Source organism: Schistocerca cancellata, chromosome 3 (genome assembly GCF_023864275.1).
Source record: "Schistocerca cancellata isolate TAMUIC-IGC-003103 chromosome 3, iqSchCanc2.1, whole genome shotgun sequence".
NCBI lineage: Eukaryota > Metazoa > Arthropoda > Insecta > Orthoptera > Acrididae > Schistocerca > Schistocerca cancellata.
Genome location: NC_064628.1, coordinates 807,491,916 through 807,513,422, shown reverse-complemented (window position 1 = coordinate 807,513,422; position 21,507 = coordinate 807,491,916). Strand labels below are relative to the sequence as shown.

At 45.7% G+C, this 21,507-nt stretch overlaps 1 pseudogene; it reads left to right on the top strand.

The window, feature by feature from the left end:
• Window positions 1–20,753: 20,753 nt before the first annotated feature.
• LOC126177497 (5S ribosomal RNA) lies at window positions 20,754–20,871 on the top strand (annotated as a pseudogene).
• Window positions 20,872–21,507: the final 636 nt, after the last annotated feature.

The following is a 21,507-nucleotide window of genomic DNA, read 5'->3' as shown; positions in this document are numbered from 1 at the left end:
CACAAGCCGGTCCGAAGACATGATCGAGAAAGTAGAGAGAATTGTTTTGGGGGATCGCAGAATGACTGTTGAACAGATCGCCTCCAGAGTTGGCATTTCTGTGGGTTCTGTGCACCCAGTCCTGCATGACGACCTGAAAATGCGAAAAGTGTCATCCAGGTGGGTGCCACGAATGGTGACGGACGACCACATGGCTGCCCGTGTGGCATGTTGCCAAGCAATGTTGACGCGCAACTACAGCACGAATGGGACTTTATTTTCGTCGGTTGTGACAATGGATGAGACGTGGATGCCATTTTACAATCCAGAAGCAAAGCGCCAGTCAGCTCAATGGAAGCACGCAGATTCACCGCCACCAAAAAAGTTTCGTGTAACCGCCAGTGCTGAAAAAATGATGGTGTCCATGTTCTGGGTCAGCGAGGGCGTAATCCTTACCCATTGCGTTCCAAAGGGCACTGTGTTAACAGGTGCATCCTACGAAAATATTTTGAAGAACAAATTCCTTCCTGCACTGCAACAAAAACGTCCGGGAAGGGCTGCGCGTGTGCTGTTTCACCAAGACAACGCACCCTCACATCGAGCTAACGTTACGCAACAGTTTCTTCGTGATAACAACTTTGAAGTGATTCCTCATGCTCCCTACTCACCTGACCTGGCTCCTAGTGACTTTTGGCTTTGTCCAACAATGAAAGACACTCTCCGTGGCCGCACATTCGCCAGCCGTGCTGCTATTGCCTCAGCGATTTTCCAGTGGTCAAAACAGACTCCTAAAGAAGCCTTCGCCGCTGCCATGGAATCATGGTGTCAGCGTTGTGAAAAATGTGTACGTCTGCAGGGTGATTACGTCGAGAAGTAACGCCAGTTTCATCGATTTCGGGTGAGTAGTTAATTAGAAAAGAAATCGGAGGCCTTAGAACTTGAATGCACCTCGTACTATCCCTACCATTTGCGCTGTGTAACAGCGCTGCAGCGTCACACATCCATCGGCCGCCAAAGTTTGTAATTTTGCATTTTCTGTCGATACTTGTATGAATAGAGGTATGACAGCATTTTGCGTAACTCCTTCGTGGTGCATCTATTTTTGTCTTAACGTGTATATTTGCCCACCACAAGGAATGCAACGTAAAGAGTCAGTCAACACCTGGCTCATAATGTTCATCTCAATTAAGCCACAGCCTAAACAAAAAGTGCTATCTGCTAAACTTTCCTTCAATGAATCCTCAAACTTTTGACCTGATTCAGATCTTTTGCTCTGAGAGGGGACGTGTCTCTCTTGTTGTCCGTTGTCACATTCTAATATCTGCATCTACAAGTGCTAGTCAAGCCCGATAGCGGTTAACATAGGTGATCTGAAGGAAACGGGTGTTGCCATTGCGGAAAGATCGTTGGTCACTTGCGTTGATACAGAGTGGCTATAATTAAAGTGCAGCTACAAATGGAGATTCAGTATGCGCTGTGATTGTCATATCATAGCGAAACTTGGTAGGGACGCCAGTACGTTAATGTGGAGCCGATTTACGCTCTAAAACAAGATTATTTCCAATTGTAACCACCAGGTGAGAATGTGCCGCTGTACACTGTTTGTACGACGGGACATCCATGCTGTCGTTTGACAAGCCATAACGTGAGTGGTGGTGGTGAGTTCCTATGGGACCAAACTACTGGTATATTCTTCCTCATGCGAATCACGAATTGACGTTTCTAAGCTTACAATGCTGATTACCACCAAACGTAGGGTTCTTAAAGAGACTAGCACGTCTGGGAGTGTTTATATTCTATCAAACTGCGCCTAAGTACTTCCAAAGACACGACTCTACCTGATAATCGTTTATTTTTATACGAAACAAAGCCAAGTGGCAGACCTATTGCAAACAGCAGGGTAGCCAACGTTGAGTGCTGCGTATCTTCCATCGATAAACCACATCCTTATATGTGGAGTAGTTTCAGTGATAGCCATACAAAAAAGATATGCGTGTCCAGAATTAGGTTGCTTCACATTTTCGCAAATAATGAATAAAATATAAAATTAAATATTTCTATGCATCATACAGAGATAAATTACTTACCATTTTATGCCGGAAAAAGTGAACAAGGTCTTATTTGGAAAAATATTACAAAATTTCAGATTTCTGCTTGTAGACTTCACTTAAGTATCGATCTAACCGTGGTTAAAATATAAGTGAATTATACAGGGTGGCGCAGATGGATCGGGTGGTTTTAAAATACTTGTCAAACTGTCAATTGTAAAGGTATTGGATTGAAATAAAGTGCAAAACGTGTAGTTACAATGGAAGTTTATTAACAAAAAAATAGTAATGTTAGTTTTTAAAAATTACATCCATCAAATGCCCTCCTTCTCGAGCGACGCATTCTTGGAGTCGGTCCTTAACGTTCCGCATTGCCCGCTCAAGCACATCACCAGGAATTGATGTGATTTCGGTGTGAATTGCTGCCTTCAACTCCTGAATGGTCCGGGGTTTGTTCATGTAGACCCTTGCTTTTAAATAGCCCCATAAGAAAAAGTCACATACCGTGAGGTCCGGTGAGCGAGGGGGCCAATGGACATCTCCATTACGGGAAATCAAACGGCCAGGGAACAGAGCGCGTACAGCTTGCATTGATATCCTAGCGGTATGTGCAGTTGCCCCGTCTTGTTGGAACCACATATTGCCCATGTCGTAATTGTTCTCTTCAAGTTGTGGGAGAAGAAAATCTTCAATCATGTTCACATAACGCTGCGAATTAACAGTAACCGCCTGCTCCCTTTCATTTTCAAAAAAGTAAGGACCAATTATCCCTACCTTAGAAACCCCACACCAAACCGTCACTTTGTCACTATGGAGAGGCCGTTGGTGTAGATCTCTTGGGTTAGTGTCGGCCCAGTAACGGCAATTTTGCTTGTTTACGTATCCGTTAATGTGAAAGTGAGCCTCGTCAGACATCATGATAATCAGGTTTACATCTTCCAATAACTCCAACATCTGTTGGCTAAACTGAAGCCTTTGAAGATGGTCTGTTGGGAGAATCTTCTGTACCAACAGGATTTTATAGGGATGGAATTTCAGTTCTTCGTTAAGAATCCTTTGAAGGCTCCGACGTGACATTCCAAGAGCTTGAGCACGACGTCTCGTTGATCGACGTGGGCTCGCAGTGACATCGCGTCTCACACGCTCCACGTTCTCAGGCGTTGTTATTGTTGGCGGTCTAGGCGTCCATTTTGGAGCACATGAACCAGTAGTGCGGAAATTATGCACCCAACTCAATATCGTATCTCGCTTAGGAACACTACCGCGAGGTGGGATGTTGAAACGCCGGCGAAAGGCACGCGTCACAGCAACAATTGACTCGTTATTGCGTATGAACTCTTCCACTGCGAAAACACGATGCTCAACGGACCACGTAGCCATCGCGACTGACTGCCAGCCTGCAACTGAAACTTCCCGTCCCCCCCCACCACAGGACGAAGTCGCCGAACACCTGGCTCCCCCCCCTCCAGACGTACAGTCCACTTCAAAACCACCCGATCCATCTGCGCCACCCTGTATTTCCTTAGCATTCTCAGTTTAGCGGTTGCTTCACATGGTTGTCTGAGTTTTGTTTGCTCCAGAGTCTTTGGTAATCAAACGATTTCCGATATACAGAATCAAGGAACTAATGTGTGTGGCACAAATCGAATATTCTGAGGCGGCCAGTGTGGCCGAGCCGTTCTAGGCGCTTCAGTCTGGAACCGCGCGACAGCTACGGTCGCAGGTTCGAATCCTGCCTCGGGCATGGATGTGTGTGATGTCCTTAGGTTAGTTAGGTTTAAGTAGTTCTAAGTTCTAGGGGACTGATGACCTCAGATGTTAAGTCCCATAGTGCTCAGAGCCATTTGAACAATTTTTTTGAATATTCTGACAGGCAGATTATTAAACTACAAACTACAAGGCTGTGCGGCGGAAGACAGCGTGGAAGACACCACACATCGTAAGAACAAGACTACTCAAGGCAATACATCGAATCACGGCATTATTCCGGAAGCAGAGGAGAGATTAGTGTTGTGGAGGATCAGGAAGGACTTCCTGAGATTCTAATGCCCTGCTCCTAGTCTCCATAGCTATGTAACAAGAAGGGTTATGATAGGTGCCAGCCAGAATGAATCATGGAACCTCATTCCCTGAACTTCCTGAACAGTACCTCAGATCGCCAGCGACTAACAGTGCGTAATAAATGATAAACAGACGAGACACTACAATTTTTGCTGTTTATCTTCCAATACCATTCGCAGTACACTATACCGTTGAACTTAAAATTACAAAACGTGCAGTGTAGCAATAGAGTTAAAGTGGTAGCAAGCAGTGTTTAATCTGGATCTGCGTACCAGAAGTCTACAACGTAGCACACAGACTAATTCTTCTACCTCTCTCTTTTTCACACGCTTTTCTGCTCCCCTACCTATTTTCCTTTTCCTTTCGTTATAACTGAAACAGCCTTATCATGAAATACACTAATATATTTTAAATTTTATGTAATCATAGGGTATCACAATTAATTGCGAAAACTTGTCAAGTGAAGTACAGGATAAGAGAAGTAAATTATTTCTAGTGAACGTGGTGGGTCCGCAATCGAACTGTTTGCGAGATAAATGTTGAAGTGTGGTTGCGAGAAGCCCCTGACTTCACTATGAAATACTGTCCGAGTTAGCTCAAACATATTTTAAATGTAAGCTTTTCGAAGTTCATGTTTAATCGGGTTCAGATTTCACATGTGGTCAATGGTTGGGTGATGTGTTATATCCATGATGGGGCACCGTTACATTTTGCTGCTGATGTGAGAGGAACATCTAACGCGCGAATATACGCGATAGATACGCCGAGCCACTTCAGTCCCGATGTCCATGGCGAGATCCATCTTTGCAACCACTGCACCATCCAGCGCGGTACAGATGGGCCCAACATGCCGAATGGACCACTCAGGACTGGCATCACGTTCTCTTCACCGATGAGTGTCGCATATGCCTTCAACCAAACAATTTTCGGAGACGTGTTTGGAGACAACCCGGTCAGACTGAACGCCTTACACATACTGTCCAGCGAGTGCAGCAAGGTGGAGGTTCCTTGACGTTTTGGGATGCCATTATATGAGGCCGACGTACGCCGCTGGTGGTGATGGAAGGCGCCGTAACGGCTGTACGATACGTAAATGCCACCCTCCGACCGATAGTGCAACCATAACGGCAGCATATTGGCGAGGCATTCATCTTCATGGACGACAATTCGCCCCCCATAGTACACGTCTTGTGAATGACTTCCTTCAGGATAACGACGTCGCTCGACTAGAGTGTCCAGCATGTTGTCCAGACATGAACCCTATAGAACATGCCTGGGATAGAATGAAAAGGGATGTTTATGGACGACGTGACCCACCAACCACTCTGAGGGATCTACGCCGTATCGCCGTTGAGGAGCGGGACAATCTGGGCCGACAGTGCTTTGATGAACTTATGGATACTATGCCACGACGAATACAGGCATGCATCAATGCAAGAGGACGTTCTACTGGGAATTAGAGGTATCGGCGTGTACAGCATTGTGGACCACCACCTCTGAAGGTATCGCTGTATGGTGGTACAACATACAATGTGTGGTTTTCATGAGCAATAAAAAGAGCTGAAATGATGTTTATGTTGATCTCTATTCCAATTTTCTGTACAGGTCCCGGAACTCTCGGAACCGAGGCGATGTAGAACTACTTTGATGTGTGTATATTACACCGGTACCCGTATAAGATCCAGACGGTATAGCACCTGAAACCTCATGATCAGCAGCAACGTTCTGGAGTTCACGCTTTACGCGAGCGGTTGTCTTAATCGGTTCGGCCATCCGAGGACGCCTTCCCTCCGACCCAAATTCCCATTACTGATGTAGCGTCCCCCCCCCCCCCCCCCATGAACCATGGACCGTGCCGTTGGTGGGGAGGCTTGCGTGCCTCAGCGATACAGATGGCCGTACCGTAGGTGCAACCACAACGGAGGGGTATCTGTTGAGAGGCCAGACAAACATGTGGTTCCTGAAGAGGGGCAGCAGCCTTTTCAGTAGTTGCAGGGGCAACAGTCTGGATGATTGACTGATCTGGCCTTGTAACATTAACCAAAACGGCCTTGCTGTGCTGGTACTGCGAACGGCTGAAAGCAAGGGGAAACCACAGCCGTAATTTTTCCCGAGGACATGCAGCTCTACTGTATGATTAAATGATGATGGCGTCCTCTTGGGTAAAATATTCCGGAGGTAAAATAGTCCCCCATTCGGATCTCCGGGCGGGGACTACTCAAGAGGACGTCGTTATCAGGAGAAAGAAAACTGGCGTTCTACGGATCGGAGCGTGGAATGTCAGATCACTTAATCGGGCAGGTAGGTTAGAAAATTTAAAAAGGGAGATGGATAGGTTAAAGTTAGATATAGTGGGAATTAGTGAAGTTCGGTGGCAGGAGGAACAAGACTTTTGGTCAGGTGATTACAGGGTTATAAATACAAAATCAAATAGGGGTAATGCAGGAGTAGGTTTAATAATGAATAAAAAAATAGGAGTGCGGGTTAGCTACTACAAACAGCATAGTGAACGCATTATTGTGGCCAAGATAGACACAAAGCCCATGCCTACTACAGTAGTACAAGTTTATATGCCAACTAGCTCTGCAGATGATGAAGAAATAGATGAAATGTATGACGAGATAAAAGAAATTATTCAGGTAGTGAAGGGAGACGAAAATTTAATAGTGATGGGTGACTGGAATTCGTCAGTAGGAAAAGGGAGAGAAGGAAACATAGTAGGTGAATATTGATTGGGGGGAAGGAATGAAAGAGGAAGCCGCCTTGTAGAATTTTGCACAGAGCATAACTTAATCATAGCTAACACTTGGTTCAAGAATCATGAAAGGAGGCTGTATACATGGAAGAAGCCTGGAGATACTGACAGGTTTCAGATAGATTATATAATGGTAAGACAGAGATTTAGGAACCAGGTTTTAAATTGTAAGACATTTCCTGGGGCAGATGTAGATTCTGACCACAATCTATTGGTTATGAACTGCAGATTGAAACTGAAGAAACTGCAAAAAGGTGGGAATTTAAGGAGATGGGACCTGGATAAACTGAAAGAACCAGAGGTTGTAGAGAGTTTCAGGGAGAGCATTAGGGAACAATTGACAGGAATGGGGGAAAGAAATACAGTAGAAGAAGAATGGGTAGCTCTGAGGGATGAAGTGGTGAAGGCAGCAGACGATCAAGTAGGTAAAAAGACGCGGGCTAATAGAAATCCTTGGGTAACAGAAGAAATATTGAATTTAATTGATGAAAGGAGAAAATATAAAAATGCAGTAAATGAAGCAGGCAAAAAGGAATACAAACGTCTCAAAAATGAAATCGACAGGAAGTGCAAAATGGCTAAGCAGGGATGGCTAGAGGACAAATGTAAGGATGTAGAGGCTTGTCTCACTAGGGGTAAGATAGATATTGCCTACAGGAAAATTAAAGAGACCTTTGGAGAGAAGAGAACCACTTGTATGAACATCAAGAGTTCAGATGGCAACCCAGTTCTAAGCAAAGAAGGGAAAGCAGAAAGGTGGAAGGAGTATATAGAGGGTTTATACAAGGGCGATGTACTTGAGGACAATATTATGGAAATAGAAGAGGATGTAGATGAAGATGAAATGGGAGATAAGATACTGCGTGAAGAGTTTGACAGAGCACTGAAAGACCTGAGTCAAAACAAGGCCCCGGGAGTAGACAACATTCCATTAGAACTACTGATGGCCTCAGGAGAGCCAGTCATGACAAAACTCTACCATCTGGTGAGCACGATGTATGAGACAGGCGAAATACCCTCAGACTTTAGGAAGAATATAATAATTCCAATCCCAAAGAAAGCAGGTGTTGACAGATGTGAAAGTTACCGAACTATCAGTTTAATAAGTCACAGCTGCAAAATACTAACGCGAATTCTTTACAGACGAATGGAAAAACTGGTAGAAGCCGACCTCGGGGAAGATCAGTTTGGATTCCGTAGAAATGTTGGAACACGTGAGGCAATACTGACCTTACGACTTACCTTGGAAGAAAGATTAAGAAAAGGCAAACCTACATTTCTTGCATTTGTAGACTTAGAGAAAGCTTTTGACAATGTTGACTGGAATACTCTCTTTCAAATTCTGAAGGTGGCAGGGGTAAAATACAGGGAGCGAAAGGCTATTTACAATTTGTACAGAAACCAGATGGCAGTTATAAGAGTCGAGGGGCATGAAAGGGAAGCAGTGATTGGGAAAGGAGTGAGACAGGATTGTAGCCTGTCCCCGATGTTATTCAATCTGTATATTGAGCAAGCAGTAAAGGAAACAAAAGAAAAATTCGGAGTAGGTATTAAAATTCATGGAGAAGAAGTAAAAACTTTGAGGTTCGCCGATGACATTGTAATTCTGTCAGAGACAGCAAGGGACTTGGAAGAGCAGTTGAACGGAATGGACAGTGTCTTGAAAGGAGGATATAAGATGAACATCAACAAAATCAAAACGAGGATAATGGAATGTAGTCGAATTAAGTCGGGTGATGCTGAAGGAATTAGATTAGGAAATGAGACACTTAAAGTAGTAAAGGAGTTTTGCTATTTAGGGAGTAAAATAACCGATGATGGTCGAAGTAGAGAGGATATAAACTGTAGACTGGCAATGGCAAGGAAAGCGTTTCTCAAGAAGAGAAATTTGTTAACATCGAATATAGATTTAGGTGTCAGGAAGTCGTTTCTGAAAGTATTTGTATGGAGTGTAGCCATGTATGGAAGTGAGACATGCACGATAACTAGTTTGGACAAGAAGAGAATAGAAGCTTTCGAAATGTGGTGCTACAGAAGAATGCTGAAGATAAGGTGGGTAGATCACGTAACTAATGAGGGGGTATTGAATATGATTGGGGAGAAGAGAAGTTTGTGGCACAACTTGACTAGAAGAAGGGATCGGGTGGTAGGACATGTTCTGAGGCATCGAGGGATCACAAATTTAGCATTGGAGGGCAGCGTGGAGGGTAAAAATCGTAGAGGGAGACCAAGAGATCAATACACTAAGCAGATTCAGAAGGATGTAGGTTGCAGTAGGTACTGGGAGATGAAGAAGCTTGCACAGGATAGAGTAGCATGGAGAGCTGCATCAAACCAGTCTCAGGACTGAAGACCACAACAACAACAACGATGTAGCGTCAGCCTTACAGCTTCCTGAATCCCGTAAGAGATCAGACATGGTGGATCGGTAGCCGTGATGTCTGTTCTTTCGAACATGGTTGAAAGAACAAATACCACATATGCATATGTAGTAGTATAAAACTACTTGTAGCATGTGCCTATTAATTTTTTATGCGCACAGATAATGGGCCACAATGCATTGATTTGTTTGGCGATTGTGGTCCTCCTCGTTAAGGGCGTTTACAGAGATCCTCCTGTTCAGACGCTCTTCAGCAAGGCGGACAGGCGCTGACCGGGCATATCTACTGAGGTAGTTTTCTCCTTCCCATATATCCACTTCCGCTGATTACCTGCTCATCACGACCGGCATGAGTTGCGATTCTGAGAAGAATCTCCTGTTTTGTGAGACACTGTTGTGTTACTTACGTGCTGTCTGTCACCTTCTGGGCGGTGGTCCAGCACAACGGCAAGTCCGATCTAAATATGATCTTACAAGGGAACCTCCCCATCGGACCCCCTTCAGATTTAGTTATAAGTTGGCACAGTGGATAGGCCTTGAAAAACTCAACACAGATCAATCTAGAAAACAGGAAGAAGTTGTATGGAACTATGAAAAAAATAAGCAAAATATACAAACTGAGTAGTCCATGCGAAGATAGGCAACATCAAGGTAAGTATAAGTTCCGGAGTGCCGTGGTCCCGTGGTTAGCGTGAGCAGCTGTGGAGCGAAAGGTCCTTAGTTCAAATTTTCCCCCGAGTGAAAAGTTTAATTTTTTATTTTCAGACAATTATCAAAGTTCAGGCACTCACACATAATCAACTTCACTCTCCAAAATTCCAGGACATGTTCAGATTTGCTTGGACATATGCAGGATTTCACGGTCTACACACGGAAAAATTTGAAAACGTTAAAAACATATGTTTTGACAGAGCACAGGGAAAACTGTGCTACTGTGAAACTGTTGCATTCATTTGTTGCAGTTTATGTCACAAACTCTTATGTTTTCATCACTTTTTTGGGAGTGATTATCACATCCACAAGAAAACCTAAATCGGGTAAGGTAGAAGAATCTTTTGACCCATTCGCCAAGTGTACAAGTTAGGTGGGTCGACAACATTTCCTGTCATGTGACGCACATGCCGTCACCAGTGTCGTATAGAATATATCAGACGTGTTTTCCTGTGGAGGAATCGGTTGACCTATGACCTTGCGATCAAATGTTTTCGGTTCCTATTGGAGAGGCACGTCCTTTCGCCTACTAATCGCATGGTTTTGCGGCGCGGTCGCACAACACAGACACTAAACTTATTACAGTGAACAGAGACGTCAATGAACGAACGGACAGATCATAACTTTGCGAAAATAAGAGAAGTAAACTTTCCACTCGAGGGAAGACTTGAACCAAGAACCTTTCGTTCCACAGCTGCTCACGCTAACCACGGGACCACGGCGCTCCTGAGCTCAGATCATCCTTGATGTTGGCTGTCTTGCGCATGTACTACTCAGTTTGTATATTTTGCTTATTTTTTCATAGTTCCACACAACTTCTTCCTGTTTTCACGATTGATCTGTGTTCAGTTTTTCAAGGCCTATCCACTGTGCCAACTTATAACTAAATCTGAGGGGGGTGCGATGGGGAGGTTCCCTTGTTAGTTTACTCAGAGAAACTAAATTATGAACTCAGTCGCCACATGGCAGGCTGTCTATACACGTAGTTTATGCGTAACGAAACTAGTTAGAATCGAGTGACGTTCACTACTGTGATATAAAGGAAAGGTATAAAAGGGAAAGAAGTAAAAGGGCATAATGAGGACAAGCTGTCGTAACTAGAACGATAGAGGTTACTAATACAGAGGACTAAAAAGAATGGTTAAGGGCATATGGTGAATACGATTTATTGGATGATCGCACAGGCCCTCGCACGCTCAATATTTATTGCCCGGTACTGAATGATGGAATAATACTGACCGTATTAGGTAGGTACTGACGGTTTGCGCAATATACTGAAGACAGCAAAGGCTTAAAATATTGACACTGACTTAGTATACTGTGAAGTACATTGTACCGTGTCGTGGTGCAATAGACGACAAGTTCCTGCCCACTCAGGGGGAAATTCAATTCGCTTCGAAAGAATTGCCGCAAAGAACTGAAAAAACAAAATGACAAAAGATCAGGAGGTTGGCTGGAAAATGCGTAAGAAAGCACCATTCAGTTCTTTGAGAAATAAAGTTTCTGATTGATTAGAAACGCCAGGTATCTCGTCGGCCACAATACTTACTTTTAGCAGTCTTTAGAAATGACAAACAAGGTAAGGTTAGCCGTCCAGTGCGCATATGTTTTGTTTTTCTTGCAGCAGTTGTCGTAGTGCAGACGCAATATCAAGTAAACTTTCGGTAACCAGAAATAACAGTTTTAATTCGTTTGCAACTTTTGTCACCATAGAGAAAAATGTAGGCAACAGTACATGTACGCGATAAATTACACAGATCACTTGTTTAATTTGTTACTAGTTGCTGTTGTGGTTTACAAATTTATGCTGCAGTGAATGATTCTCTGGTCCACTGAAATGTTCAGTGGAAGCTTTTCAGACTCGTTTCACCCGTATGCATAATTTTTGTTCATGTTTTGCTAGGTAAGCAACTCAATCGCAATATGTGCTAGTTCCACATCGTCGAGCACGGACATGTTCACTGTTTTTAACTGAAGGTTCCTGGACATAAATATTGCGCAGTATTGTCATGCCGTTCTTGGCCTAGCACTTCCGCGCAGTGTACTGACACAATATTATTTTGTCAATAATATTGCGCGTGTGAAGCTTGCAGGACTAGTTTTCTACAGGAGAACGTGAATGCATGATTTTAACGCCATCGTAAAGCGGGTACTTTGTAGCACGACGTTGACATTTGATTCTACACGCAGAATACGTATACGTTTTTATAGCTGCGTGAGAACATCACGACTTTACAGGCAGGTCGTAAGTGGCTTCTGCTAGAAATAAGCTTGAAGAACAACGCTGTTACGGTTCTGCGAGCATTAAGCCTGCCGCTCCATTGTCCTGTTCTTTCGTCGACGTCTGTCAGAAGCTACTGTGTTGATTTTACGACATATGACGCGAAAGTTATGAAGGAATAGGACATGCAATGTGGCGTTGTGCAGGAGAAAATGCAATCAATAAATTGCGTCAAATTTCTCTTTGGAATCCACAGCAAACCAATATAAGTAGTAAGGAAGATACTACGGAAGTTATTACAGTGAGTCTCGCAGAAAGCGCAACTGGAACACTGTTAAACGTCTAATGTCTGCCACTGGTAGCTGAGTGGTCAGCGCAACGGAATGTCATACCCAACGGCCCGGGTTCGATTCCCGGCTGGGTTGGAGATTTTCTCCGTTCAGGGACTGGGTGTTGTGTTGTCCTTATCATCATCATTTCATCCCCATCGACACACAAGTCGCTGAAGTGGCGTCAACTCGAAAGACTTGCACAAGGCAAACTGTCTACCCGACGGGAGACCCTAGCCACACGGCATTTCCATTTTATTGTCTAATGATCCAGTTTGAGGAAAGTGTTTTTTATATCATACAATGAAGGCTTTCACGACCGGATGCCAGTCGGCAGGACTCAACAGGACCAGCCATACCTCTGAGGATGTCCAACGTAGTATTGAACGAAACGTTAGGAATAGAAGTATTCCATGTACCACGGCCATATAACCCGGAAGAATGATCAACAACTGTTTTTTGTATGAATGTTATATAAATTACCGGAAAGGACGACATTTTGTAACTATGATTCATTATGAATGATTGTAGCCTTTGCGTTATCTGGAAAAGCCAATAGGCCCTATGCCTGAATGCTGTCGTTGTTTCTGTAGTTGTAATTCCGAAGAGTGGCTTCATGCAGCTCTATCCTTTGCAAGCTTCTTCATCTCTGCATAACTACTACAACGTACAGCGACTCGAACCTGTTTCCTGTAGTCAAGTCTTTATGTTGTTCTATAATTTTTACCTCACGTGCTTCCACCAGTTATCAAATTAACTACTTCTTGTTGATTCAGGATATTGTCTATGAACATATCGCTTATTTTAACCAACTTTTACCGTACAGCACTCTTGTCATCCATTGTATTTGGCATCTATTCCTTTGTCAACTGACCTATCCGACTAAAATTTAGCACTATTTTGTAGCATCACATTTCAAAAGTACGTATTCTCTTCTTGTTTACACTGCCAATCGTTCACATTTCATATTCATGTAAGGAGATACTCGAAACAAATAATTTAGAAAATAACTCCCTTACACATAGATTTACATTCAGTGTTGACAGATGCTTCTTTTTTAGGAAAGCTTTCCTTGCTGGTGCCAGCTTATGTACTATATCCTCTTCACTACTAATTACTAACTATTTTTCTGCTCAAATAGTAAGGCTCTATTACCACTTTCGGTGTCTAATTTATTGATCTAAAAACCTCAGCATCATCTGATCTTAATTCGACCATATTCCTTTACTACTGTTTTGCTTCTGTTGATTATTGCTTTATAACCCGTACGTATATCTAGATGTGTGGTTCCGCTACACACTGCACTTTCATCGAACGCGAAAGTCAAAAAGTAAAGATAATTAATGCTGTTCCTCCAAAACACTCGTCACAGGGCACGTGTACATCGACATGTTAACATTCTTGTTAACGCCAAAACTCACTGCAGATGATGAGGGGATTAAATTTGTAACATGCATAAGAACGCCAGAATGTATCTAAATCAACATCGCACAGGTGGATGGCTCGGTAGCTGGCAGGTAGCAGACTAAACCATATAGATACGGCCTTCACGTTAACTGGACTCCCGTGTGGAGTGTATCCCTATTACCAACATCTAGAAGGCGCATTTCCATACCCTTTGAGTATAACACAGGACTCGTTCGAGAGATCCATCGAGTTTGTGATTAGTATACAGCGCTCACATCGAGGGCGTAGTTCTGGCATAGAAAGTTCAGGCATTCTTCCCATTATGTCTGTGATGTAGATAACACTAAATACTATCAGTCTTGTGCAACCGAGTATTTATACTTTGTTTTCAACCAAGCATGTTTCTGAAATGATAATTAAATCGACACCCTAGCTGCTAACTGACGTTGATATCCATCATTGAGGAAATGTTGAAAATGTGTGCCTCGACCGGGACTCGAACCCGGGATCTCCTGCTTACATGGCAGACGCTCTATCTATTTTTTTAAATTATTTGTTTATCTCATGTTGTTCTATATTGTTCGTTGTATATGTTCGGGGCGGACGTCCCATGACACCCGTTCAGGTTGGTCGTTGATCCATTCACTCAGTTTTTTTATTACAGAGGGTAGCTAACCCTCTGATCGAAAACGCTGAGCTACCGACCCGGCATCTGAGCCACCGAGGGCAAAGAGGATAGTGCGCCTGCAGGGACTTATCCCTTGCACGCTCCCCGTGAGACCCACATTTCCAACATGTCCACGCCACTACATCCGTAGTGCGCCTAATAGATGTTTGCCCGTCACACTCATTGCTCGTGGCAGATTAATCTACACTCCTGGAAATGGAAAAAAGAACACATTGACACCGGTGTGTCAGACCCACCATACTTGCTCCGGACACTGCGAGAGGGCTGTACAAGCAATGATCACACGCACGGCACAGCGGACACACCAGGAACCGCGGTGTTGGCCGTCGAATGGCGCTAGCTGCGCAGCATTTGTGCACCGCCGCCGTCAGTGTCAGCCAGTTTGCCGTGGCATACGGAGCTCCATCGCAGTCTTTAACACTGGTAGCATGCCGCGACAGCGTGGACGTGAACCGTATGTGCAGTTGACGGACTTTGAGCGAGGGCGTATAGTGGGCATGCGGGAGGCCGGGTGGACGTACCGCCGAATTGCTCAACACGTGGGGCGTGAGGTCTCCACAGTACATCGATGTTGTCGCCAGTGGTCGGCGGAAGATGCACGTGCCCGTCGACCTGGGACCGGTCCGCAGCGACGCACGGATGCACGCCAAGACCGCAGGATCCTACGCAGTGCCGTAGGGGACCGCATCGCCACTTCCCAGCAAATTAGGGACACTGTTGCTCCTGGGGTATCGGCGAGGACCATTCGCAACCGTCTCCATGAAGCTGGGCTACGGTCCCGCACACCGTTAGGCCGTCTTCCGCTCACGCCCCAACATCGTGCAGCCCGCCTCCAGTGGTGTCGCGACAGGCGTGAATGGAGGGACGAATGGAGACGTGTTGTCTTCAGCGATGAGAGTCGCTTCTGCCTTGGTGCCAATGATGGTCGTATGCGTGTTTGGCGCCGTGCAGGTGAGCGCCACAATCAGGACTGCATACGACCGAGGCACACAGGGCCAACACCCGGCATCATGGTGTGGGGAGCGATCTCCTACACTGGCCGTACACCACTGGTGATCGTCGAGGGGACACTGAATAGTGCACGGTACGTCCAAACCGTCATCGAACCCATCGTTCTACCATTCCTAGACCGACAAGGGAACTTGCTGTTCCAACAGGACAACGCACGTCCGCATGTATCCCGTGCCACCCAACGTGCTCTAGAAGGTGTAAGTCAACTACCCTGGCCAGCAAGATCTCCGGATCTGTCCCCCATTGAGCATGTTTGGGACTGGATGAAGCGTCGTCTCACGCGGCCTGCACGTCCAGCACGAATGCTGGTCCAACTGAGGCGCCAGGTGGAAATGGCATGGCAAGCCGTTCCACAGGACTACATCCAGCATCTCTACGATCGTCTCCATGGGAGAATAGCAGCCTGCATTGCTGCGAAAGGTGGATATACACTGTACTAGTGCCGACATTGTGCATGCTCTGTTGCCTGTGTCTATGTGCCTGTGGTTCTGTCAGTGTGATCATGTGATGTATCTGACCCCAGGAATGTGTCAATAAAGTTTCCCCTTCCTGGGACAATGAATTCACGGTGTTCTTATTTCAATTTCCAGGAGTGTACCAAATCCAGTACGAGTTGAGGCATATCGTGTGCATTCGCACAAGAAGGTCAATGGCCGGGTAGCCATATTTTAACTATATTTGAAGGTAGTATCTGTTCCCGAAAGAACAGATACCATTGATGACTGTGCAGCTCCTCTAGAACGAAATGATAATTAAATCGACACCCTAGCTGCAAACAGGCGTTGATGTACATCATTGGAGACATGTTGAAAATGTGTGCCCCGACCGGGACTCGAACCCGGGGTCTCCTGCTTACATGGGCAAACATCTGTTAGGCGCACTACGCATGTAGTGGTGTGGACATGTTGGGAATGTGGGTCTCACGGGGAGCGTGGAAGGTGATAAGTCCTTGCAGGCGCACTATTCTCTGTGCGCTCGGTGGCTCAGATGGATAGAGCGTCTGCCATGTAAGCAGGAGATTCCGCGTTCGAGTCCCGGTCGGGGCACACATTTTCAACATGTCTCCAATGATGTACATCAACGCCTGTTTAATTATCATTTCATTCTAGAGGAGCTGCTCGGTCATCAATGGTATCTGTTCTTTTGGGAACAAATACTACCTTCATATACAATTAAACATGTTTCTCCTATTTGTATTAGGCATCGCCAGTGGCTTGTGTTGTTTCTTATTCTTTTCGTTTTCTCATTTGCTCTTGTAAACACACTAGATGAACACAATATAAGTTTCAAATTAACTGTTCATCACCCACAATTAGGCATTTCACTTGGCATAATAACGCTTACTGTACATGACATTTAGCCCTTGTCGGTTGTTATCTGAGGGATCATGGGAATGATAGAGGGCAGCAGTAGAGTGGGGTGTTTAGGCTAGGAGAGGGGGGGGGGGAGCTAAGGGGTAATGTTGTAGTGATTAACCTAAGAGCCAGAATGTTTTGACCACTGCCCACCGCGAGACTGAATTCCGCCTGGCGACTTTGCAGGCACGTGACGAGGCAGGAAAAGCATGAGGCGGTCAAACGAAGAGTAGGCGACAAGGTGTTGGACGTCCGTCGCAGAACGTGCAGGTCAGAGGCTAGTCCGCTCTGTGACGCAGATCTGACGGCAGAGTCCATTGCTGGAGCGGGCAGAAGTGTTCCAGAGCACACCGTTCCGCGCGCATTGCTCAAAATGGGGTTCCACAGCAGACGACACATAAGGCGTTCCCAGGCTGATCCCCGACGACATCCTCAGTTACGATTTCGGTGGCCAAAGGATAGTCGAGATTGGACTGTAGATATGGCCGCTGTGGCCTTGCGGTTCTAGGCGCTTCAGTCCGGAACCACGTGGCTGCTACGGCCGCAAGTTCGAATCCTGTCTCGGGCATGGATGTGTGTGATGTCCTTAGGTTAGTTAGGTTTAAGTAGTTCTACGTCTAGGGGACTGATGACCTCAGACGTTAAGTCCCATAGTGCTTAGAACCATTTGAACCATTTTGGACAGTAGATCAGTTGGAATAAATCCATGGTCGGATGAATCATGTCTCTTGTTATACCAGATCGATGATCGTGTCCTGATTCACTGTCATCTAGTCGTACAGCTGCTTGAAACATGCACCGCGCCAAGACGAAGGACTGTGGGGGCAGTATCCCGCTATGGCGGACATTTACCTGTACTTCCACGAGATCTGCGGTTCTAATCGAAGCCACTGTGACAGTTTTGGACTTCATGAACATTATCACGGGTCATCTGCATCCCTTCATGCTTGATGTCTTCTAATATAGCGATGGAATTTTCGTGAAGGATAACTGTCAATGTCAAAGGTCAGATGGTTCAGATGGGTTTAAGCACTATGGAACTTAACATCTGAGGTCATCAGCCAAATTGACTTAGAACTACGTAAACCTAACTAACCTAAGGACATCACACACATCCATGCCCCAGGCGGGATTCAAACATGTTACCGTAACAGCAGCACGGATCCGGACTGCAGCGCCTAGAGCCGCTCGGCCACAGTGGCCGGCCGTCAAAGGTCATAATCGTGCTACATTGGTTTCACAAGCGTAATACTGAATTCACATTGATATCTCGGCCGCCAAATTCGCCTGACCTGCAACCGATGCAGCACATATATGACTATCGGGTGCCACCTCCGCTGTTACAATTTACCGGCCCGCAATTTACAGACACTGCGTGAGCTGTACGTGGACATCTGCTGCCACATACATTCTAAAATCTACAAACGACTTGTCGAATCCATGATCAGTAGAATCCTCCTGTACAGCATTCTAAAGGTGGATCTACGTTCTGAAGCAGGTGATGATTATGTTTTGCCTCGTCGTTGAATGTAATCACTGACAAACAAAAAAGTCGCAGCACCAAGAAGGTTGGTAGGCGTGTTTCTACATCTGCAAGATGATGCATATTCTAATTTCGCATCAGCCAGTAAAAGTGGTGCTAATAGCGCCACTATGGGGATCAAAATCAGGTTTGCTTTAAACACGCGCTGTAACTTCCGTGAGCGTAGTTACCTATGATACTGGACGTGTTGAGTTGATGTTAGTCAAGAATGCCTTTAAGGTGACAAAGGCGCCATTGTCAACACCTCACTGAGTTTGAACGACGTCCTGTACTAGGGCTACGAGAAGGTGGATGCTCCTTCTGCGATACCGCAGAAAGACTCGGCAGGAATGTAGCCACTATACAGGGTTATTACAAATGATTGAGGCGATTTCACAGCTCTACAATAACTTTATTATTTGAGATATTTTCACAATGATTTGCACACACATACAAAAACTCAAAAAGTTTTTTTAGGCATTCACAAATGTTCGATATGTGCCCCTTTAGTGATTCGGCAGACATCAAGCCGATAATCAAGTTCCCCCCACACTCGGCGCAGCATGTCCCCATCAATGAGTTCGAAAGCATCGTTGATGCGAGCTCGCAGTTCTGGCACGTTTCTTGGTAGAGGAGGTTTAAACACTGAATCTTTCACATGACCCCACAGAAAGAAATCGCATGGGGTTAAGTCGGGAGAGCGTGGAGGCCATGACATGAATTGCTGATCATGATCCCCACCACGACCGATCCATCGGTTTTCCAATCTACTGTTTAAGAGATGCTTCTGCTTTAGCCTTTTCCGTAAGATTTTCCAAACCGTCGGCTGTGGTACGTTTAGCTCCCTGCTTGCTTTATTCATCGACTTCCGCGGGCTACGCGTGAAACTTGCCTGCACGCGTTCAACCGTTTCTTCGCTCACTGCAGGCCGACCCGTTGATTTCCCCTTACAGAGGCATCCAGAAGCTTTAAACTGCGCATACCATCGCCGAATGGAGTTAGCAGTTGGTGGATCTTTGTTGAACTTCGTCCTGAAGTGTCGTTGCACTGTTATGACTGACTGATGTGAGTGCATTTCAAGCACGACATACGCTTTCTCGGCTCCTGTCGCCATTTTGTCTCACTGCGCTCTCGAGCGCTCTGGCGGCAGAAACCTGAAGTGCGGCTTCAGCCAAACAAAACTTTATGAGTTTTTCTACGTATCTGTAGTGTGTCGTGACGATATGTCAATGAATGGAGCTACAGTGAATTTATGAAATCGCTTCAATCATTTGTAATAGCCCTGTACATGATTTCTGGCAGCTGTGGTCACGAGAATTTACCCTCGCAAGAAGACCGGGCTCCGGACGGCCTCGTGGGAAGACCATTGTGTTCGGCGTAGAGTTCTGACGCATCGAACTGCATCTGCAGCAGCAATTCGCGCAGCAGTTGTCACCACAGTGACACAACAAACTGTCACAACTCGGTTGCTTCGAGGATAGCTCCGAGCCAGACGCCCTGTAGCGTGTATTCCACTGACCTCAAATCACCGCCATTTGTGACCTCAGTGATATCAAGCGAGGGATCCTTGGAGCGCAGGGTGGAGGTCTGTTACGTTTTCTCGTGAAAGCGGGTTCTGCCTCGGTGTGGTGGTGTCCGGATGCTGACTAGGAGGAGGTCAGGTGAGGGCCTGCAAGCAACACGTCTGCATGCTAGGCTCATTGGACCTGCTCTTGGAGTTATGCTCTCATGTGCTGTTTCGTATGACAGCAGGAGCCCTCTCGTAATTATCCCACACACCCCGATTGCAAATTTGTACTCCATTTGTACAGCATTCCAGCGGGTGTTTCCCAAAGGGCAACGCTCGCCCACATACAGATGTTGTAACCCAACGCCCTACAGAGTGTTGATATGTTGCCCTGGCTTGTTTACTCACCAGATCTGTCTTCAATCGAGCACATATGAGACATCACCGGACTACAAAACCAGCTTCATCCACGTCCCTGAATTGACCGACCAAGTACAACAGACATGGACCTTCATCCCACAAACTGACATCCAGCACCTGCACAACACAATGCATGCACGTTCGCATGCTTGCATTTAACATTCTGGCAGTTGTATCAGTTATTAATGTACGAGCGTTTCACATTTGCAAAGGCTTATCTCGCGCTTCCGTTAGCCTGTGATCTTCAAATGTTAATCAGTTAAATATGTTACCTAGACAAGCATGTTTCCTAAATTTCATTACACTACATTAATTACTTTTGGTGCTGCGATTTTTTTCCGTCAGTGTATTACTAACTGGGCAACGGCCTTACTGCAGTGAATACACCGGTTCCCGTGAGATCACCGAAGTTAAGCGCTGTCGGGCCTGGCCGACACTTAGATGGGTGACCATCCGGGCCGCCATGTGCCGTTGCCATTTTTGGGGGTGCACTCAGCCTCATGATGCTAATTGAAGAGCTACTCGACCGAATAGCAACGGCTGTGGTTAGAGAAAACCATCATCACGATCAGGAGTGACCATACACGCCGCCTATCTGCATCCTCAGCTGAGGATGATACGGAGGTCGGATGGTCCCTATGGGCCACTTGTATCCTGAAGACGGAGTGTTTTTACTAACTTCCTCTTGGTTTGGCGCCGGCCGGTGTGGCCGAAAGGTTCTAGGCACTTCAGTCTGGAACCGCGACCGCTACGGTCGTCGAATCCCGTTTTGGGCATGGATGTGTGTGATGTCCTTAGGTTAGTTAGGTCTAAGTAGTTCTAAGTTCTACGGAACTGATGACCTCAAATGGCTCTGAGCACTATGGGACTTAACTGCAAAGGTCATCAGTCCCCTAGAACTTAGAGCTACTTAAACCTAACTAACCTGAGGACATCACACACATCCATGCCCGAGGCAGGATTCGAACCTGCGACCGTAGCGGTCGCGCGGTTCGAGACTGTAGCGCCTAGAACTGCTCGGCCACTCCGTCTGGCGCTGATGACCTCAGCTGTTAAGTCCCATAGTGGTCAGAGGCATTTGAACCATTTTTTTTATTGGTTTGGCGCTACTTG